This window comes from Lepus europaeus, chromosome 11 (genome assembly GCF_033115175.1).
Source record: "Lepus europaeus isolate LE1 chromosome 11, mLepTim1.pri, whole genome shotgun sequence".
NCBI classification, from domain to species: domain Eukaryota; kingdom Metazoa; phylum Chordata; class Mammalia; order Lagomorpha; family Leporidae; genus Lepus; species Lepus europaeus.
In genome coordinates this window covers 101,698,516-101,720,078 of record NC_084837.1, presented here as the reverse complement: position 1 = coordinate 101,720,078, position 21,563 = coordinate 101,698,516, and positions in this window count along the sequence as shown.

Genomic DNA, 21,563 nt, shown 5'->3' with positions numbered 1-21,563 from the left:
GAGAATAGAGAAATGAAAGAACAAGTTGGGCTTAGAATAGAGAAATGAGGGAGCAAGTCCTAGATCGCTTGCTGACAATAGCAATATTGCATGAATACTTAGCAAACCGTTTCAACCATTAGATAAGAACTTAAGAAAACATTTACCAGAAGGTCCAATGCCTTCTATAAATTTTAAGAATCATGTATTTGAAAACACCTCTTAAATATCTAAGATGGTGTAGTTTGTTTAACCAGTAAACTTAAGCACAACCATATAAAATGTTTTTAGTTTCTTTCTACCAACACGTTTAAAACATATGATACACAGATTCAGGTCCCACAAATTAAAATGTATCTTTGATTGATTTTAGCAGCTTAAATTTATGGACAATCTTATCTATAAGCCATTTAAAATAAAACTCTTAATAAAATTTCCCCATGTGGACATACAATATGTACACACCTATAACATAGCATATCAAAATCCAAAATATCTGGTTGAATGTTTTTTATCAGGGAATATTTAATTTTGTGCTGGGAAACACTAATTGGTTCCACATAGAGACACCAGCTCTACACATTCATATTTTCTAGGGAGAAAGCTACAGGAACTGCAGCAAACAAACATATTTCTGTTTGTATAGATGACATTTTATGCACTTGCCTAACAAAAAGACTTTGCTTTTCTCCAAAACCATTTGTACTGTGATTTTCTCATTCCATTGCATACGAATTCCACACCACTTTGTCCGGATATGACTGGATGAAACCAGAAATATCCGGTTGTGTTTTGGCTAACTCAATCCCAGATATTGCTACAGCCTCTGTGTTTGTGTTTTCTGGATATTGTCGATGGACTATATTGTTTTGAATGTTTTTATCAGGGAACATTTAATTTTGTACCATTGAAACACTAATTGGTTCATCATGGGAACACCAGCTGTACACGTTCGAATTTTCTAGGGAGAAAGCTCGAAGAACTGCGGCAAAGAAACATGATATTTCTGTTTGTATCGATGACATTTTATGCACTTGCCCAATGAAAATACTTTGCTTTTCTCCGAAACCATTTGTACTGTGATTTTTTCATTCCATTGCATACGAATTCCACACCACTTTGTCCGGATATGACTGGATGAAACCGGAAATATGCGGTATTGTTTTGGATTATTCTATCCCAGATATTGCTACAGCCTCTGTGTTTGTGTTTTCCGGATATTATCCAAGGACTTTATTGTTTTGAATGTTTTTATCAAGGAACATTTAATTTTGTACCGCTGAAACTCTAATTGGTTCATCATGGGGACACCAGCTCTACACATTCAAATTTTCTCAGGAGAAAGCTAGAGGAACTGCGGCAAATAAACATGATATTTCTGTTTGTATAGATGACATTTTATGAACTTGCCTAACGAAAAGTCTTTGCTTTTCTCCAAAACCATTTTTACTGTGATTTTCCTGGTCCATTTAATACGAATTCCACAGTAGTTTGTCCGGATGTGCCTGGTTGGAACCGGAAATATCCGGTTTTGTTTTGGCTAACTGAATCCCAGATATTGCTACAGCATCTCTGTTTTGTTTGCTTTCTGGATATTATCAACGGACTTTATTGTTTTGAATGCATTTTATCAGGGAAGATTTTATTTTGAGTTTGGATACAGTAATTGGTTCCACATGGAGACACCAGCTCTACACATTCGTATTTTCTAGGGAGAAACTAGAGGAACTGCGGCAAACAAACATGATATTTCTGTTTGTATAGATGACATTTTATGCACTTGCCTAACGAAAAGACTGATTTTCTCCAAAGCCATTTTTCTTTGTTTTTCTCAGTCCATTACATAGGAATTCCACACGAGTTTGTCTGGATATGACTGGATGAAACCGGAAATATCCGGTTGTGTTTTGGGTAACTCAATCTGAAATATTGTGAAAGACTCTGTGTTTGTGTTTTCTGGATATTATCAATGGAATTTATTGTTTTGTATATTTTTAATCAGGGAACGTTTAATTTTGTGCTTGGAAACACTAATTGGTTCATCATGGGAACACCAGCTCTACACATTCATATTTTCTAGGGAGAAAGCTAGAGGAACTGTGACAAACAAACATGTTTCTGTTTGTATAGATGACATTTTATGCACTTGCCTAAGGATAAGACTTTGCTTTTGACCAAAACCATTTTTACTGTGATTTTCTCAGTCCATTGCATACGAATTCCACACCACTTTGTCCGGATATGACTTGTAGAAACCGGAAATATCCGGTTGTGTTTTGGCTAATTCAATCCCAGATATTGCTACAGCCTTTGTATTTGTGTTTTCTGGATATTATCGATGGACTTTATTGTTTTAAATTTTTTTATTAGGGAACATTTAATTTTGTACTGTTGAAACACAAATTGGTAGATCATGGGAACACCAGCTCTACACATTTGTATTTTCTATGTAGAAAGCTAGAGGAACTGCGGCAAACAAACATGATATTTCTGTTTGTATAGATGAGATTTAATGCACTTGCCTAATGAAAAGACTTTGCTTTTCTCCAAAACCATTTTTAATGTGATATTCTCGGTCCATTGCATATGGATTGCACACCAGTTTGTCCGGATATGACTGGATGAAACCGGAAATATCCGGGTTTGTTTTGGCTAACTCAATCCCAGATATTGCTACAGCCTCTGTGTTTGTGTATTCCTGATATTATCCATGGACTTTATTGTTTTGAATGTTTTTTTTAATCAGGGAACATTTAATTTTGTGCTGGGAAACACTAATTGGTTCCACAAGGAGACACCAGCTCTACACATTTGTATATTCTATAGAGAAAGCTAGAGGAACTGTGACAAACAAACATGATATTTCTGTTTGTATAGATGACACTTTATGCACTTGCGTAATGAAAATACTTTGCTTTTCTCCAAAACTATTTTTATTCTGATTTTGTCAGACTATTACATACGAATTCCACCTCACGTTATCCAGATATGACTGGATGAAACCAGAAATATCTGGTTGTCTTTTGGCTAACTGACTCCGAAATATTGTGAAAGACTCTGTGTTATTGTTTTCTGGATATTATCGATGGACTGTATTGTTTTGAATTTTTTTATTAGGGAACATTTAATTTTGTACCGTTGAAACACTAATTGGTTCATCAAGGGGACACCAGCTCTACACATTCGTATTTTCTAGGGAGAAAGCTAGAGGAAGTTCGGCAAACAAACATGATATTTCTGTTTGTATCGATGACATTTTTTGCACTTATCTAAGGAAAAGACTTTGCTTTCCTCCCAAACCATTTTTACTATGATTCTCTCAGTCCATTACATATGCATTCCACACAACTTTGTCCGGATATGACTGAATGAAACCAGAAATATCCGGTTGTTTTTTGGCTAATTCAATCCGAAATATTGTGAAATCCTCTGTGTTTGTGTTTTCTGGATATTATCAACGGACTTTATTGTTTTGAATGTTTTTTATCAGGGAACATTTAATTTTGTGCTTGGAAACACTAATTGGTTCATCATGGGAACACCAGCTCTACACATTCATATTTTCTAGGGAGAAACCTAGAGGAACTGCGACAAACAAACATGTTTCTGTTTGTATAGATGACATTTTATGCACTTGCCTAAGGATAAGACTTTGCTTTTGACCAAAACCATTTTTACTGTGATTTTCTCGGTACATTACATACGAATTCCACACCACTTTGGCCGGTTATGACTGGATGAAACCAGAAATATCCGGTTGTTTTGTGGCTATCTCAATCCCAGATATTGCTACATCCTCAGTGTCTGAGTTTTCTGGATAAACTTTATTGTTTTGCATATTTTTATCAGGGAGCATTTAATTTTGTGCTGGGAAACACTAATTGCTTCCACATGGAGACACCAGCTCTACACATTCGTATTTTCTAGGGATTAAGGGAGAGGAACTGTGGCAAACAAACATAATATTTCTGTTTGTATAGATGACATTTTATGCACTTGCCTAACGAAAAGACTTTGCTTTTCTCCAAAACCATTTTTACTGTGATTTTCTCGGTCCATTACCTATTAATTCCACACCACTTTGTCCGGATATGGATGGATGAAACCAGAAATATCCGGTTGTGTTTTGGCTAACTCCATCCCAGATATTGGTACAGCCTCTGTGTTTGTGATTTCTGGATATTATCGACGGACTTTATTGTTTTGATATTTTTTGTCACGGAACATTTAATTTTTTTTTCTTTTTTTTTTTTTTGACAGGCAGAGTGGACAGTGAGAGAGAGACAGAGAGAAAGGTCTTCCTTTTGCCGTTGGTTCACCCTCCAATGGCCGCCGCGTTAGCGCGCTGCGGCCTGCGCACCGCGCTGTTCCGATGGCAGGAGCCAGGTGCTTCTCCTGGTCTCCCATGGGGTGCAGGGCCCAAGCACTTGGGCCATCCTCCACTGCACTCCCTGGCCACAGCAGAGAGCTGGCCTGGAAGAGGGGCAACCGGGACAGGATCGGTGCCCCGACTGGGACTAGAACCCGGTGTGCCGGCGCCGCAAGGTGGAGGATTAGCCTGTTGAGCCACGGCGCCGGCCGGAACATTTAATTTTTACCGCAGAAACACAAATAGGTTCAACATGAGGACACCAGCTCTACATTTTCGTATTTTCTAGGGAGAAATCAAGAGGAACTGAGGCAAACAAACATGATATTTCTGTTTGTATAGATGACATTTTGTGGACTTGCCTAAAGAAAAGTCTTTGCTTTTCTCAAAAAACATTTTTACTGTGATTTTCTCGGTCTATTGCACACGAATTCCACCCCACTTTGTCCACATATGACTGGATGAAACCAGAAATATCCGCTTGTGTTCTGGCTAACTCAATCCCAGATATTGCTACAGCCTCTGTGTTTGTGTTTTCCGGATATTTTCAAAGGACCTTATAGTTTTGAATGTTATTTATTGGGGAGCATTTAATTTTGAGCTTAGGTACACTAATTGGTTCGACAGGGAGACACCAGTCTACACATTCGTATTTTCTAGAGAGAAAGCTAGAGGAAATGCGGCAAACAAACATGATATTTCTGTTTGTATAGATGAGATTTTAAACACTTGCCAACACAGAGACATTGCATTTCTACAAAACCATTTTTACTGTGATTTTCTCCGTCCATTGCATACGAATTCCACACCAATTTCTCCGGATATGACTGGATGAAACCAGAAATATCTGGTTGTGTTTGGCTAATCAATCCCAGATATTGTGAAAGCCTCTGTGTTTGTGTTTTCTGGATATTATCAACGTGCTTTATTGTTTTGAATATTTTTATCAGGGAACATTTAATTTTGTACCATAGAAACACTAATTAGTTCAACAGGGAGACACCAGCTCTACACATTCTTATTTTCTAGGGAGAAAGCTAGAGGAACTGCGGCAAACAAACATGATATTTCTGTTTGTATAGATGACATTTTATGCACTTGCCTAAAGAAAAGACTTTACTTTTCTCAAAAACCATTTTTACTGTGATTTTCTCAGTCCAAGGCATATGAACTCCACACCACTTTTTCCGGAAATGCCTGGATGAAACCAGAAATATCCGGTTGTGTTTTGGCTAACTAAATCCGAAATATTGTGAAAGACTATGTGTTTGTTTTTTCTGCATATTATGAACAGACTTTATTCTTTTGAGTGTTTTTATCAGGGAACATTTAATTTTGTACCATACAAACACTAAATGGTTCAACATGGAGACACTAATCTACACATTCGTATTTTCCAGGGAGAAAGCTAGAGGAACTCTGGCAACAAACATGATTTTTCTGTTTGTATAGATGATATTTTATGCACTTGTCTAACGAAAAGACTTTGCTTTTCTCCAAAACCATTTTTACTGTGATTTTGTGGGTCCATTGCATACGAATTCCACCCCACTAGGTCCGGAAATGACTGGATGAAACCGGAAATATCCGGTTGTGTTTTGGCTAACTCAATCCCAGATATTGCTACAGCCTCTCTGTTTGTGTTTTCCCGATATTATCAATGGACTTTATTGTTTTGAATTTTTTTATCACTGAACATTTAATTTTGTGCTGGGAAACACTAACTCGTTCCACATGGAGAAACCAGCTCTACACATTTGTATTTTCCAGGCAGAAAGCTAGAGGAACTTCAGCAGACAAACATTATATGTCTGTTTGCATAGATGACATTTTATGCACTTGCCTAAAGAAAAGACTTTGCTTTTCTTCAAATCCATTTTTACTACGATTTTCTCGGTGCATTGCATATGAATTCCACACCACTTTGTCCAGATATGACTGGAGGAACCCAGAAATATCCGGTTGTGTTTTGGGTAACTCAATCCCAGATATTGCTACTGCCTCTGTGTTTGTGTTTTCCGGATAATATCAACGGACTTTATGGTTTTGAATGTTTTTTATCAGGAAACATTTAATTTTTTGCTTGGAAACACTAATTGGTTCCACATGGAGACACCAGCTCTACATATTCGTATTTTCTAGGGAGAAAGCTAGAGGAACTGTGGCAAACAAACATGATATTTCTGTTTGTATACATGGCATTTTATGCACTTGCCTAACGAAAAGACTTTGCTCTTTTCCAGTACCATTTTTAATCTGATTTTCTCGGCCCATTGAATACGAATTCCACCCCACTTTGTCCGGATAGGCCTGGGTGTAACCAGAAATATCCAGTTGTGTTTCGGTTAACTCAAACCAGATATTGCTACAGCTTCAGTGTTTGTGTTTTCTGGATATTATCGATGGACTTTATTGTTTTGAAACTTTTTATTAGGGAACATTTAATTTTGTACCATAGAAACACCAATTGGTTCCACATGGAGACAGCAGCTCTACACATTCATATTTTCTAGTGAGAAAGCTAGAGGAACTGCCACACACAAACAGGATATATCGGTTTGTGTAGATGACATTTTATGCACTGTCCGAAGGAAAAGACTTTGCTTTTCTCCCAAACCATTTTTACTGTGAATTTCTCCGTCCATTGCTTACGAATTCCACCCCACTTTGTCCAGATATGACTGGATGAAACCAGAAATATCCGGTTGTGTTTTGGCTAACTCAATCCCAGATATCGCTACAGGCTCTGTATTTCTGTTTACCGGATATTATCAACGGACTGTATTGTTTTGAAAGTTTTTTATCAGGGAACATTTAATTTTGTACTGTGAAACACTAGTTGACTATATGGAGACACCAGCTCTACACATTCTTCTTTTCTAGGATAAAATCTAGAGGAACTCCGGCAAACAAACATAATATTTTTGTTTGTATAGGTGACATTTTATGCACTTGCCTAAAAAAAAAGACTTTGCTTTTCTCCAAAACCATTTTTACTGTGATTTTCTCAGTCCTTGCATACGAATTCCACACCACTTTGTCCGGATATGACTGGATGAAACCAGAAATATCCTGTTTTCTTTTGGCTAACTCAATCCCAGATGTTGCTACAGCCTCTGTGTTTGTGTTTTCCGGATATTATCAACAGACTTTATTGTTTTGAATGTTTTTATCAGAAAACATTTAATTTTGCGGTTGGAAACACTAATTGGTTCCATATGTAGACACCAGCTCTACACATTCGTATGTTTAAGGGAGAATGCTAGAGGAACTGCGGCAAACAAACATGATATTTCTGTTTGTATAGATGACATTTTATGCACTTGCCTAACGAAAAGACTTTGCTTTCCTCCAAAACCATTTTTACTGTGATTTTCTTGGTCCATTGCATATGAATTCCACCAAACTTTGTCCGGATATGACTGGATGAAATCAGAAATATCCGGTTGTGTTTTGGCTAACTCAATCCCAGATATTGCTACAGCCTCTGTGTTTCAGTTTACCGGATATTATCAATGGACTGTATTGTTTTGAATGTTTTTTTTTAACTTTTATTTAATGAATATAAATTTCCAGTATACAGCTTATGGATTACAATGGCTTCCCCTTCCCATAATTTCCCTCCCACCTGCAACCCTCCTCTCTCCCGCTCCCTCTCCCTTTCCATTCATATTAAGATTCATTTTCAATTCTCTTTATATGCAGAAGATCAATTTAGTATAAAGATTTTAACAGTTTGCACCCACATAGAAACACAAAGTGAAACATACTGTTTGAGTACTAGTTATAGCATTAAATCAAAATGTACAGTACATTAAGGACAGAGATCCCACATCAGGAGCAAGCGCACAGTGACTCCTGTTGTTGACCCAACAAATTGACACTCTAGTTTATTGCACCAGTAACCACCCTAGGCTGTCATCATGAGTTGCCAAGGCTATGGAAGCCTTCCAAGTTCGCCGACTCTGATCATATTTAGACAAGGTCATAAAAGACAGGGTGAGGATAGTAACCAATGATCCTAAGAGTGGCATTAACCAGGTTTGAACAATTATACAGCATTAAGTGGGGAAGAGGACCATCGGTACACACAGGTTGGGAGTAGAGCCATTGGTGGTAGAGTAGAGGTTATGATTACAAAGGAATGAGACCCAAGTGCACTAGACAGGGTCTAGAACAAAGGACAGAGTCATTATTAGAGGAGCTAAGAAAGGTGCTGTCTAAGCTACAATTAAGTTTTCTGATTGAGAGGCAAATAGAACCTGATAGAAGGGGCTTGATAATAATCTGGTGGGCTTTAGGCCTTGTAAGTTAAGAGGCCCAGAACTATCTATCTCTTCACATGGGGTATATCCTAAGGGAGGTGTGAACCTCCTAGGGGAAGGCACTCTGTTGACTTTCATTACTTGGCTGGGCTGGGAGGAGAGCTGGCCAGGTAAAGGCAGGTGGCATCTCTAACAAGAAATTTACAGTTCTGCCTGCAATGTTGCTGACCCTACTTGATCATACCCTCAGCTGCAGTGGTCACTTTGGAAGTTGGGCTGAGTGGAGGGCTTTTCAGCTTGGAGCCAATAAGATCTGTGGCTCTGACCTGGGCATCCTTCGACTCCAGGGCAGGTCCATTTCCAGTGATCCAACTCTTGGCAGAGCTGCCAGGGCTCTTCACAAGCTGACTTCTGCTGAAGCCCAGGCTTACCACATTGAACGCCACTGCATTGGACTGGCCTGTTGGGTCTCCTTGAGGGCAGATCGCCATTCACATCAGCCATTAATAGGCCTGCCACCCATTGCTTCTGATGCCTAGCTTTCTTTTCCTCCTGGTTTGTGTTAAAGCAGACCAGAGGATGCAAGTCAAGGGAGTGCCCAAGTCCCATCTCTAATCTTCGGTGGCCTGAACTACAAGTCTATAGTCACAGGCATGTTCTGTAGTAGTTTTTCTAAGGTAGACAATGCCCATGAGGAAAATTATATTCTCACTTTAAAACTTTCTTTCCCTTTGGTCTGATAGGGAGGTTTTTTTTCTACTTACTGTATACTTCGCTGATGGCGATGTGAATCTAGCTATGAGATTATTAGTTAAGTTCTTATTTTGGCTATGCTATTACAGAAAAATGTTAGCCATCTCTTTTGTAAGGTCTAAAGATGAAATTGTGCGTCCTACAGATTCCTTCATAATAGAATTAGTTCCCTACCTTGAAGAGAATAGAGAAATGAAAGAACAAGTTGGGCTTAGAATAGAGAAATGAGGGAGCAAGTCCTAGATCGCTTGCTGACAATAGCAATATTGCATGAATACTTAGCAAACTGTTTCAACCATTAGATAAGAACTTAAGAAAACATTTACCAGAAGGTCCAATGCCTTCTATAAATTTTAAGAATCATGTATTTGAAAACACCTCTTAAATATCTAAGATGGTGTAGTTTGTTTAACCAGTAAACTTAAGCACAACCATATAAAATGTTTTTAGTTTCTTTCTACCAACACGTTTAAAACATATGATACACAGATTCAGGTCCCACAAATTAAAATGTATCTTTGATTGATTTTAGCAGCTTAAATTTATGGACAATCTTATCTATAAGCCATTTAAAATAAAACTCTTAATAAAATTTCCCCATGTGGACATACAATATGTACACACCTATAACATAGCATATCAAAATCCAAAATATCTGGTTGAATGTTTTTTATCAGGGAATATTTAATTTTGTGCTGGGAAACACTAATTGGTTCCACATAGAGACACCAGCTCTACACATTCATATTTTCTAGGGAGAAAGCTACAGGAACTGCAGCAAACAAACCTATTTCTGTTTGTATAGATGACATTTTATGCACTTGCCTAACAAAAAGACTTTGCTTTTCTCCAAAACCATTTGTACTGTGATTTTCTCATTCCATTGCATACGAATTCCACACCACTTTGTCCGGATATGACTGGATGAAACCAGAAATATCCGGTTGTGTTTTGGCTAACTCAATCCCAGATATTGCTACAGCCTCTGTGTTTGTGTTTTCTGGATATTGTCGATGGACTATATTGTTTTGAATGTTTTTATCAGGGAACATTTAATTTTGTACCATTGAAACACTAATTGGTTCATCATGGGAACACCAGCTGTACACGTTCGAATTTTCTAGGGAGAAAGCTCGAAGAACTGCGGCAAAGAAACATGATATTTCTGTTTGTATCGATGACATTTTATGCACTTGCCCAATGAAAATACTTTGCTTTTCTCTGAAACCATTTGTACTGTGATTTTTTCATTCCATTGCATACGAATTCCACACCACTTTGTCCGGATATGACTGGATGAAACCGGAAATATGCGGTATTGTTTTGGATTATTCTATCCCAGATATTGCTACAGCCTCTGTGTTTGTGTTTTCCGGATATTATCCAAGGACTTTATTGTTTTGAATGTTTTTATCAAGGAACATTTAATTTTGTACCGCTGAAACTCTAATTGGTTCATCATGGGGACACCAGCTCTACACATTCAAATTTTCTCAGGAGAAAGCTAGAGGAACTGCGGCAAATAAACATGATATTTCTGTTTGTATAGATGACATTTTATGAACTTGCCTAACGAAAAGTCTTTGCTTTTCTCCAAAACCATTTTTACTGTGATTTTCCTGGTCCATTTAATACGAATTCCACAGTAGTTTGTCCAGATGTGCCTGGTTGGAACCGGAAATATCCGGTTTTGTTTTGGCTAACTGAATCCCAGATATTGCTACAGCATCTCTGTTTTGTTTGCTTTCTGGATATTATCAACGGACTTTATTGTTTTGAATGCATTTTATCAGGGAAGATTTTATTTTGAGTTTGGATACAGTAATTGGTTCCACATGGAGACACCAGCTCTACACATTCGTATTTTCTAGGGAGAAACTAGAGGAACTGAGGCAAACAAACATGATATTTCTGTTTGTATAGATGACATTTTATGCACTTGCCTAACGAAAAGACTGATTTTCTCCAAAGCCATTTTTCTTTGTTTTTCTCAGTCCATTACATAGGAATTCCACACCAGTTTGTCCGGATATGACTGGATGAAACCGGAAATATCCGGTTGTGTTTTGGGTAACTCAATCTGAAATATTGTGAAAGACTCTGTGTTTGTGTTTTCTGGATATTATCAATGGAATTTATTGTTTTGTATATTTTTAATCAGGGAACGTTTAATTTTGTGCTTGGAAACACTAATTGGTTCATCATGGGAACACCAGCTCTACACATTCATATTTTCTAGGGAGAAGCTAGAGGAACTGTGACAAACAAACATGTTTCTGTTTGTATAGATGACATTTTATGCACTTGCCTAAGGATAAGACTTTGCTTTTGACCAAAACCATTTTTACTGTGATTTTCTCAGTCCATGGCATACGAATTCCACACCACTTTGTCCGGATATGACATGTAGAAACCGGAAATATCCGGTTGTGTTTTGGCTAATTCAATCCCAGATATTGCTACAGCCTCTGTGTTTGTGTTTTCTGGATATTATCGATGGACTTTATTGTTTTAAATTTTTTTATTAGGGAACATTTAATTTTGTACTGTTGAAACACAAATTGGTAGATCAAGGGGAACACCAGCTCTACACATTTGTATTTTCTATGTAGAAAGCTAGAGGAACTGCGGCAAACAAACATGATATTTCTGTTTGTATAGATGAGATTTAATGCACTTGCCTAAAGAAAAGACTTTGCTTTTCTCCAAAACCATTTTTAATGTGATATTCTCGGTCCATTGCATATGGATTGCACACCCGTTTGTCCGGATATGACTGGATGAAACCGGAAATATCCGGGTTTGTTTTGGCTAACTCAATCCCAGATATTGCTACAGCCTCTGTGTTTGTGTATTCCTGATATTATCCATGGACTTTATTGTTTTGAATGTTTTTTTTAATCAGGGAACATTTAATATTTTGCTTGGAAACACTAATTGGTTCCACAAGGAGACACCAGCTCTACACATTTGTATATTCTATAGAGAAAGCTAGAGGAACTGTGACAAACAAACATGATATTTCTGTTTGTATAGATGACACTTTATGCACTTGCGTAATGAAAATACTTTGCTTTTCTCCAAAACTATTTTTATTCTGATTTTGTCAGACTATTACATACGAATTCCACCTCACGTTATCCGGATATGACTGGATGAAACCAGAAATATCCGGTTGTCTTTTGGCTAACTGACTCCGAAATATTGTGAAAGACTCTGTGTTTTGTTTTCTGGATATTATCGATGGACTGTATTGTTTTGAATTTTTTTATTAGGGAACATTTAATTTTGTACCGTTGAAACACTAATTGGTTCATCAAGGGGACACCAGCTCTACACATTCGTATTTTCTAGGGAGAAAGCTAGAGGAAGTTCGGCAAACAAACATGATATTTCTGTTTGTATCGATGACATTTTTTGCACTTATCTAAGGAAAAGACTTTGCTTTCCTCCCAAACCATTTTTACTATGATTCTCTCAGTCCATTACATATGAATTCCACACAACTTTGTCCGGATATGACTGAATGAAACCAGAAATATCCGGTTGTTTTTTGGCTAATTCAATCCGAAATATTGTGAAATCCTCTGTGTTTGTGTTTTCTGGATATTATCAACGGACTTTATTGTTTTGAATGTTTTTTATCAGGGAACATTTAATTTTGTGCTTGGAAACACTAATTGGTTCATCATGGGAACACCAGCTCTACACATTCATATTTTCTAGGGAGAAACCTAGAGGAACTGCGACAAACAAACATGTTTCTGTTTGTATAGATGACATTTTATGCACTTGCCTAAGGATAAGACTTTGCTTTTGACCAAAACCATTTTTACTGTGATTTTCTCGGTACATTACATACGAATTCCACACCACTTTGGCCGGTTATGACTGGATGAAACCAGAAATATCCGGTTGTTTTGTGGCTATCTCAATCCCAGATATTGCTACATCCTCAGTGTCTGAGTTTTCTGGATATTATCAATGGACTTTATTGTTTTGCATATTTTTATCAGGGAGCATTTAATTTTGTGCTGGGAAACACTAATTGCTTCCACATGGAGACACCAGCTCTACACATTCGTATTTTCTAGGGATTAAGGGAGAGGAACTGTGGCAAACAAACATAATATTTCTGTTTGTATAGATGACATTTTATGCACTTGCCTAACGAAAAGACTTTGCTTTTCTCCAAAACCATTTTTACTGTGATTTTCTCGGTCCATTACCTATTAATTCCACACCACTTTGTCCGGATATGGATGGATGAAACCAGAAATATCCGGTTGTGTTTTGGCTAACTCCATCCCAGATATTGGTACAGCCTCTGTGTTTGTGATTTCTGGATATTATCGACGGACTTTATTGTTTTGATATTTTTTGTCACGGAACATTTAATTTTTACCGCAGAAACACAAATAGGTTCAACATGAGGACACCAGCTCTACATTTTCGTATTTTCTAGGGAGAAATCAAGAGGAACTGAGGCAAACAAACATGATATTTCTGTTTGTATAGATAACATTTTGTGGACTTGCCTAAAGAAAAGACTTTGCTTTTCTCAAAAACCATTTTTACTGTGATTTTCTCGGTCTATTGCACACGAATTCCACCCCACTTTGTCCACATATGACTGGATGAAACCAGAAATATCCGCTTGTGTTCTGGCTAACTCAATCCCAGATATTGCTACAGCCTCTGTGTTTGTGTTTTCCGGATATTTTCAAAGGACCTTATAGTTTTGAATGTTATTTATTGGGGAGCATTTAATTTTGAGCTTAGGTACACTAATTGGTTCGACAGGGAGACACCAGTCTACACATTCGTATTTTCTAGAGAGAAAGCTAGAGGAAATGCAGCAAACAAACATGATATTTCTGTTTGTATAGATGAGATTTTAAACACTTGCCAACACAGAGACATTGCATTTCTACAAAACCATTTTTACTGTGATTTTCTCCGTCCATTGCATACGAATTCCACACCAATTTCTCCGGATATGACTGGATGAAACCAGAAATATCTGGTTGTGTTTGGCTAATCAATCCCAGATATTGTGAAAGCCTCTGTGTTTGTGTTTTCTGGATATTATCAACGTGCTTTATTGTTTTGAATATTTTTATCAGGGAACATTTAATTTTGTACCATAGAAACACTAATTAGTTCAACAGGGAGACACCAGCTCTACACATTCTTATTTTCTAGGGAGAAAGCTAGAGGAACTGCGGCAAACAAACATGATATTTCTGTTTGTATAGATGACATTTTATGCACTTGCCTAAAGAAAAGACTTTACTTTTCTCAAAAACCATTTTTACTGTGATTTTCTCAGTCCAAGGCATATGAACTCCACACCACTTTTTCCGGAAATGCCTGGATGAAACCAGAAATATCCGGTTGTGTTTTGGCTAACTAAATCCGAAATATTGTGAAAGACTATGTGTTTGTTTTTTCTGCATATTATGAACAGACTTTATTCTTTTGAGTGTTTTTATCAGGGAACATTTAATTTTGTACCATACAAACACTAAATGGTTCAACATGGAGACACTAATCTACACATTCGTATTTTCCAGGGAGAAAGCTAGAGGAACTCTGGCAACAAACATGATTTTTCTGTTTGTATAGATGATATTTTATGCACTTGCCTAACGAAAAGAATTTGCTTTTCTCCAAAACCATTTTTACTGTGATTTTCTGGGTCCATTGCATACAAATTCCACCCCACTAGGTCCGGAAATGACTGGATGAAACCGGAAATATCCGGTTGTGTTTTGGCTAACTCAATCCCAGATATTGCTACAGCCTCTGTGTTTGTGTTTTCCGGATATTATCAATGGACTTTATTGTTTTGAATTTTTTTATCACTGAACATTTAATTTTGTGCTGGGAAACACTAACTCGTTCCACATGGAGAAACCAGCTCTACACATTTGTATTTTCCAGGCAGAAAGCTAGAGGAACTTCGGCAGACAAACATTATATGTCTGTTTGCATAGATGACATTTTATGCACTTGCCTAAAGAAAAGACTTTGCTTTTCTTCAAATCCATTTTTACTACGATTTTCTCGGTGCATTGCATATGAATTCCACACCACTTTGTCCAGATATGACTGGAGGAACCCAGAAATATCCAGTTGTGTTTTGGGTAACTCAATCCCAGATATTGCTACTGCCTCTGTGTTTGTGTTTTCCGGATAATATCAACGGACTTTATGGTTTTGAATGTTTTTTATCAGGAAACATTTAATTTTTTGCTTGGAAACACTAATTGGTTCCACATGGAGACACCAGCTCTACATATTCGTATTTTCTAGGGAGAAAGCTAGAGGAACTGTGGCAAACAAACATGATATTTCTGTTTGTATACATGGCATTTTATGCACTTGCCTAACAAAAAGACTTTGCTCTTTTCCAGTACCATTTTTAATCTGATTTTCTCGGCCCATTGAATACGAATTCCACCCCACTTTGTCCGGATAGGCCTGGGTGTAACCAGAAATATCCAGTTGTGTTTCGGTTAACTCAAACCAGATATTGCTACAGCTTCAGTGTTTGTGTTTTCTGGATATTATCGATGGACTTTATTGTTTTGAAACTTTTTATTAGGGAACATTTAATTTTGTACCATAGAAACACCAATTGGTTCCACATGGAGACAGCAGCTCTACACATTCATATTTTCTAGTGAGAAAGCTAGAGGAACTGCCACACACAAACAGGATATATCGGTTTGTGTAGATGACATTTTATGCACTGTCCGAAGGAAAAGACTTTGCTTTTCTCCCAAACCATTTTTACTGTGAATTTCTCCGTCCATTGCTTACGAATTCCACCCCACTTTGTCCAGATATGACTGGATGAAACCAGAAATATCCGGTTGTGTTTTGGCTAACTCAATCCCAGATATCGCTACAGGCTCTGTATTTCTGTTTACCGGATATTATCAACGGACTGTATTGTTTTGAAAGTTTTTTATCAGGGAACATTTAATTTTGTACTGTGAAACACTAGTTGACTATATGGAGACACCAGCTCTACACATTCTTCTTTTCTAGGATAAAATCTAGAGGAACTCCGGCAAACAAACATAATATTTTTGTTTGTATAGGTGACATTTTATGCACTTGCCTAAAAAAAAGACTTTGCTTTTCTCCAAAACCATTTTTACTGTGATTTTCTCGGTCCTTGCATACGAATTCCACACCACTTTGTCCGGATATGACTGGATGAAACCAGAAATATCCTGTTTTCTTTTGGCTAACTCAATCCCAGATGTTGCTACAGCCTCTGTGTTTGTGTTTTCCGGATATTATCAACAGACTTTATTGTTTTGAATGTTTTTATCAGAAAACATTTAATTTTGCGGTTGGAAACACTAATTGGTTCCATATGTAGACACCAGCTCTACACATTCGTATGTTTAAGGGAGAATGCTAGAGGAACTGCGGCAAACAAACATGATATTTCTGTTTGTATAGATGACATTTTATGCACTTGCCTAACGAAAAGACTTTGCTTTCCTCCAAAACCATTTTTACTGTGATTTTCTTGGTCCATTGCATATGAATTCCACCAAACTTTGTCCGGATTTGACTGGATGAAATCAGAAATATCCGGTTGTGTTTTGGCTAACTCAATCCCAGATATTGCTACAGCCTCTGTGTTTCAGTTTACCGGATATTATCAATGGACTGTATTGTTTTGAATGTTTTTTTTTAACTTTTATTTAATGAATATAAATTTCCAGTATACAGCTTATGGATTACAATGGCTTCCCCTTCCCATAATTTCCCTCCCACCTGCAACCCTCCTCTCTCCCGCTCCCTCTCCCTTTCCATTCATATTAAGATTCATTTTCAATTCTCTTTATATGCAGAAGATCAATTTAGTATAAAGATTTTAACAGTTTGCACCCACATAGAAACACAAAGTGAAACATACTGTTTGAGTACTAGTTATAGCATTAAATCAAAATGTACAGTACATTAAGGACAGAGATCCCACATCAGGAGCAAGCGCACAGTGACTCCTGTTGTTGACCCAACAAATTGACACTCTAGTTTATTGCACCAGTAACCACCCTAGGCTGTCATCATGAGTTGCCAAGGCTATGGAAGCCTTCCAAGTTCGCCGACTCTGATCATATTTAGACAAGGTCATAAAAGACAGGGTGAGGATAGTAACCAATGATCCTAAGAGTGGCATTAACCAGGTTTGAACAATTATACAGCATTAAGTGGGGAAGAGGACCATCGGTACACACAGGTTGGGAGTAGAGCCATTGGTGGTAGAGTAGAGGTTATGATTACAAAGGAATGAGACCCAAGTGCACTAGACAGGGTCTAGAACAAAGGTCAGAGTCATTATTAGAGGAGCTAAGAAAGGTGCTGTCTAAGCTACAATTAAGTTTTCTGATTGAGAGGCAAATAGAACCTGATAGAAGGGGCTTGATAATAATCTGGTGGGCTTTAGGCCTTGTAAGTTAAGAGGCCCAGAACTATCTATCTCTTCACATGGGGTATATCCTAAGGGAGGTGTGAACCTCCTAGGGGAAGGCACTCTGTTGACTTTCATTACTTGGCTGGGCTGGGAGGAGAGCTGGCCAGGTAAAGGCAGGTGGCATCTCTAACAAGAAATTTACAGTTCTGCCTGCAATGTTGCTGACCCTACTTGATCATACCCTCAGCTGCAGTGGTCACTTTGGAAGTTGGGCTGAGTGGAGGGCTTTTCAGCTTGGAGCCAATAAGATCTGTGGCTCTGACCTGGGCATCCTTCGACTCCAGGGCAGGTCCATTTCCAGTGATCCAACTCTTGGCAGAGCTGCCAGGGCTCTTCACAAGCTGACTTCTGCTGAAGCCCAGGCTTACCACATTGAACGCCACTGCATTGGACTGGCCTGTTGGGTCTCCTTGAGGGCAGATCGCCATTCACATCAGCCATTAATAGGCCTGCCACCCATTGCTTCTGATGCCTAGCTTTCTTTTCCTCCTGGTTTGTGTTAAAGCAGACCAGAGGATGCAAGTCAAGGGAGTGCCCAAGTCCCATCTCTAATCTTCGGTGGCCTGAACTACAAGTCTATAGTCACAGGCATGTTCTGTAGTAGTTTTTCTAAGGTAGACAATGCCCATGAGGAAAATTATATTCTCACTTTAAAACTTTCTTTCCCTTTGGTCTGATAGGGAGGTTTTTTTTCTACTTACTGTATACTTCGCTGATGGCGATGTGAATCTAGCTATGAGATTATTAGTTAAGTTCTTATTTTGGCTATGCTATTACAGAAAAATGTTAGCCATCTCTTTTGTAAGGTCTAAAGATGAAATTGTGCGTCCTACAGATTCCTTCATAATAGAATTAGTTCCCTACCTTGAAGAGAATAGAGAAATGAAAGAACAAGTTGGGCTTAGAATAGAGAAATGAGGGAGCAAGTCCTAGATCGCTTGCTGACAATAGCAATATTGCATGAATACTTAGCAAACCGTTTCAACCATTAGATAAGAACTTAAGAAAACATTTACCAGAAGGTCCAATGCCTTCTATAAATTTTAAGAATCATGTATTTGAAAACACCTCTTAAATATCTAAGATGGTGTAGTTTGTTTAACCAGTAAACTTAAGCACAACCATATAAAATGTTTTTAGTTTCTTTCTACCAACACGTTTAAAACATATGATACACAGATTCAGGTCCCACAAATTAAAATGTATCTTTGATTGATTTTAGCAGCTTAAATTTATGGACAATCTTATCTATAAGCCATTTAAAATAAAACTCTTAATAAAATTTCCCCATGTGGACATACAATATGTACACACCTATAACATAGCATATCAAAATCCAAAATATCTGGTTGAATGTTTTTTATCAGGGAATATTTAATTTTGTGCTGGGAAACACTAATTGGTTCCACATAGAGACACCAGCTCTACACATTCATATTTTCTAGGGAGAAAGCTACAGGAACTGCAGCAAACAAACCTATTTCTGTTTGTATAGATGACATTTTATGCACTTGCCTAACAAAAAGACTTTGCTTTTCTCCAAAACCATTTGTACTGTGATTTTCTCATTCCATTGCATACGAATTCCACACCACTTTGTCCGGATATGACTGGATGAAACCAGAAATATCCGGTTGTGTTTTGGCTAACTCAATCCCAGATATTGCTACAGCCTCTGTGTTTGTGTTTTCTGGATATTGTCGATGGACTATATTGTTTTGAATGTTTTTATCAGGGAACATTTAATTTTGTACCATTGAAACACTAATTGGTTCATCATGGGAACACCAGCTGTACACGTTCGAATTTTCTAGGGAGAAAGCTCGAAGAACTGCGGCAAAGAAACATGATATTTCTGTTTGTATCGATGACATTTTATGCACTTGCCCAATGAAAATACTTTGCTTTTCTCCGAAACCATTTGTACTGTGATTTTTTCATTCCATTGCATACGAATTCCACACCACTTTGTCCGGATATGACTGGATGAAACCGGAAATATGCGGTATTGTTTTGGATTATTCTATCCCAGATATTGCTACAGCCTCTGTGTTTGTGTTTTCCGGATATTATCCAAGGACTTTATTGTTTTGAATGTTTTTATCAAGGAACATTTAATTTTGTACCGCTGAAACTCTAATTGGTTCATCATGGGGACACCAGCTCTACACATTCAAATTTTCTCAGGAGAAAGCTAGAGGAACTGCGGCAAATAAACATGATATTTCTGTTTGTATAGATGACATTTTATGAACTTGCCTAACGAAAAGTCTTTGCTTTTCTCCAAAACCATTTTTACTGTGATTTTCCTGGTCCATTTAATACGAATTCCACAGTAGTTTGTCCGGATGTGCCTGGTTGGAACCGGAAATATCCGGTTTTGTTTTGGCTAACTGAATCCCAGATATTGCTACAGCATCTCTGTTTTGTTTGCTTTCTGGATATTATCAACGGACTTTATTGTTTTGAATGCATTTTATCAGGGAAGATTTTATTTTGAGTTTGGATACAGTAATTGGTTCCACATGGAGACACCAGCTCTACACATTCGTATTTTCTAGGGAGAAACTAGAGGAACTACGGCAAACAAACATGATATTTCTGTTTGTATAGATGACATTTTATGCACTTGCCTAACGAAAAGACTGATTTTCTCCAAAGCCATTTTTCTTTGTTTTTCTCAGTCCATTACATAGGAATTCCACACCAGTTTGTCTGGATATGACTGGATGAAACCGGAAATATCCGGTTGTGTTTTGGGTAACTCAATCTGAAATATTGTGAAAGACTCTGTGTTTGTGTTTTCTGGATATTATCAATGGAATTTATTGTTTTGTATATTTTTAATCAGGGAACGTTTAATTTTGTGCTTGGAAACACTAATTGGTTCATCATGGGAACACCAGCTCTACACATTCATATTTTCTAGGGAGAAGCTAGAGGAACTGTGACAAACAAACATGTTTCTGTTTGTATAGATGACATTTTATGCACTTGCCTAAGGATAAGACTTTGCTTTTGACCAAAACCATTTTTACTGTGATTTTCTCAGTCCATGGCATACGAATTCCACACCACTTTGTCCGGATATGACATGTAGAAACCGGAAATATCCGGTTGTGTTTTGGCTAATTCAATCCCAGATATTGCTACAGCCTCTGTGTTTGTGTTTTCTGGATATTATCGATGGACTTTATTGTTTTAAATTTTTTTATTAGGGAACATTTAATTTTGTACTGTTGAAACACAAATTGGTAGATCAAGGGGAACACCAGCTCTACACATTTGTATTTTCTATGTAGAAAGCTAGAGGAACTGCGGCAAACAAACATGATATTTCTGTTTGTATAGATGAGATTTAATGCACTTGCCTAAAGAAAAGACTTTGCTTTTCTCCAAAACCATTTTTAATGTGATATTCTCGGTCCATTGCATATGGATTGCACACCCGTTTGTCCGGATATGACTGGATGAAACCGGAAATATCCGGGTTTGTTTTGGCTAACTCAATCCCAGATATTGCTACAGCCTCTGTGTTTGTGTATTCCTGATATTATCCATGGACTTTATTGTTTTGAATGTTTTTTTTAATCAGGGAACATTTAATTTTTTGCTTGGAAACACTAATTGGTTCCACAAGGAGACACCAGCTCTACACATTTGTATATTCTATAGAGAAAGCTAGAGGAACTGT